The 2,363-nt window shown below is 44.2% G+C and overlaps 1 non-coding gene across 1 annotated transcript; it reads right to left on the bottom strand.

Annotated features, from left to right (window-relative positions):
- Positions 1-281: 281 nt before the first annotated feature.
- LOC141709408 (small nucleolar RNA R71) lies at positions 282-388 on the bottom strand. The gene has a single exon (XR_012569986.1). It is a non-coding gene; the product is annotated as a small nucleolar RNA R71 (small nucleolar RNA).
- Between the last annotated feature and the right edge of the window lie 1,975 nt (positions 389-2,363).

The following is a 2,363-nucleotide window of genomic DNA, read 5'->3' as shown; positions in this document are numbered from 1 at the left end:
AAATCAAGCCGGGCACTATTCAGATGGTGCAGAATTCTGTTTCTTTTGGAGGAGCGGCAACTGAAGACCCCAACATGCACATAAGGAATTTTGTCGAGATCTGCAGCACTTTTAAGTATAATGGCGTGACTGATGAGGCTATCAAGTTGAGGCTTTTCCCATTCTCACTGAGGGATAAGGCTAAAGACTGGTTACATTCTGAACCAGCTGGGTCAATCACTACGTGGCAAGATCTTGCGTAAAAGTTTCTGGTGAAGTTTTATCCAATGGCAAAGACTTCTGCTATGAGGAGTGCTCTTACTCAATTTGCGCAGCAACCTACAGAATCTATGTGCGAGGCTTGGGAACGCTACAAGGAAATGTTGAGAAAATGTCCACATCATGGAATGCCGGATTGGATGGTAATCACTGGTTTTTATAATGGTTTGGGGGCCCAATCTCGGCCCATGCTCGATGCAGCAGCTGGAGGCGCCTTATGGGCTAAAAGCTATACTGAGGCGTATAATTTTATCGAGACGATGGCTGCAAATGAGCATCAAAACCCAACTCAGAGGATGACGTCAGGCAAGGTAGCAGGTATTCTGGAAGTTGATGCAGCCACCGCTATTGCAGCCCAGCTCCAAGCGCTATCAATGAAGGTTGATTCTCTGGCTACGTATGGAGTTAATCAAATAGCTATGGTTTGTGAGCTTTGTGTAGGTTCTCATGCTATGGATCAGTGTTCTCTTGTCAACGAATCTGTTCAGTATGTGAATAATTATCAGCGACAACAGCAGCCTGTGCCAGCGACCTATCATCCTAACAACAGAAATCATCCAAATTTCAGCTGGGGGAATAATCAGAATGCTATTCAGCCACCATATCAGCAAGGAGTAAGTAAACAGTTTAACCCACCTGGATTCTAGCAACCACAGCAGTATGCTACAAGGCAATCATATCCTCAACAGGGAAGTGTAGCTGCACCTATTAGTGCTGATTTTGAGGAACTTAAGCTGTTGTGCAAGAGTCAGGCGGTTTCTATCAAGACCTTGGAAAATCAAATCGGTCAATTAGCCAATACAGTGCTCAATCGTCAACCTGGCACTCTTCCCAGTGACACGGAAGTACCAGGCAGGAAGGAAGCCAAAGAGCAAGTCAAGGCTATTACCTTAAGGTCTGGAAAAGTAGCTGATGCTGAAAAGGCAAAAGAAGTCGAAGCTGAAGTTAGGGATGAAGAATCTAAGCAAAAGGAGAAAGCGGCGGAACCAAGGAAGACTACTGTTGAACACACTCTGCTTGAGGCTAATACAGGGGAGAAACAGCTCTATCCTCCACCACCTTTTCCTAAGAGATTGCAGCAATAAAAGCTGGATAGACAGTTCGGGAAGTTTCTGGAGGAGTTCAAGAAACTTCACATCAATATACCTTTCGCTGAGGCTCTGGAACAAATGCCTAGTTATGCGAAGTTTATGAAGACTATTCTCTCAAGGAAGGTGAAACTGGATGTCCTTGAAACCGTTGCTCTCACGGAAGAATGCAGCGCTGTTCTGCAGCAAAAGTTACCACCAAAACTGAAAGATCCAGGAAGCTTCACCATTCCTTGCACCATTGGCAATCTAACTTTTGACAAGTGCCTTTGTGATTTGGGAGCAAGCATTAATCTGATGCCCTTGTCGATCTTTAAAAAGCTGGATCTGCCTGATCCAAAACCCACATACATGTCGCTACAATTGGCGGATCGTTCCATTACTTACCCAAGGGGCATAGTTGAGGATGTGCTTGTCAAGGTGGATAAGCTCTTCTTTCCTGCAGATTTTGTTATTCTGGATTTTGAGGAAGATAAGAAGATTTCCATAATCTTGGGAAGGCCTTTCTTGGCTACTGGCCGTACCTTGATAGATGTGCAAAAAGGGGAACTTACTATGCGGGTTCAAGATCAGGATGTGACCTTCAACGTATTCAAGGCAATGAAATTCCCTACAGAAGATGAGGAGTGCTTAAAAGTGGATGTGATTGATTCTGCGGTTACTTCGGAACTCGATCATATGCTAATGTCTGATGCATTAGAAAAGGCCTTAGTGGGGGAATTTGACAGTGATGATGAAGATAGCAACGAGCAATTACAATATCTGAACGCTTCTCCCTGGAAGCGAAAGCTGGATATACCATTTGAATCTCTTGGTACTTCTGACCTCAAGAACGCTGAAGGGAAGCTCAAACCATCAATAGAGGAAGCACCTACCTTGGAGCTCAAACCATTACCTGAACACTTGAGGTATGCTTTTTTAGGTGATTCATCTACGTTACCTGTTATTATTTCAGCTGACCTTTCAGGTAGTGAGGAAGACAAGCTCTTAAGGATTTTGAGAGAATTCAAATCGGCT

This window comes from Apium graveolens, chromosome 2, assembly GCF_009905375.1.
Source record: "Apium graveolens cultivar Ventura chromosome 2, ASM990537v1, whole genome shotgun sequence".
Taxonomy (NCBI): Eukaryota; Viridiplantae; Streptophyta; class Magnoliopsida; order Apiales; family Apiaceae; genus Apium; species Apium graveolens.
Note: the sequence above shows the minus strand (reverse complement) of the source record. Positions and strands in the feature narration are given on the sequence as shown.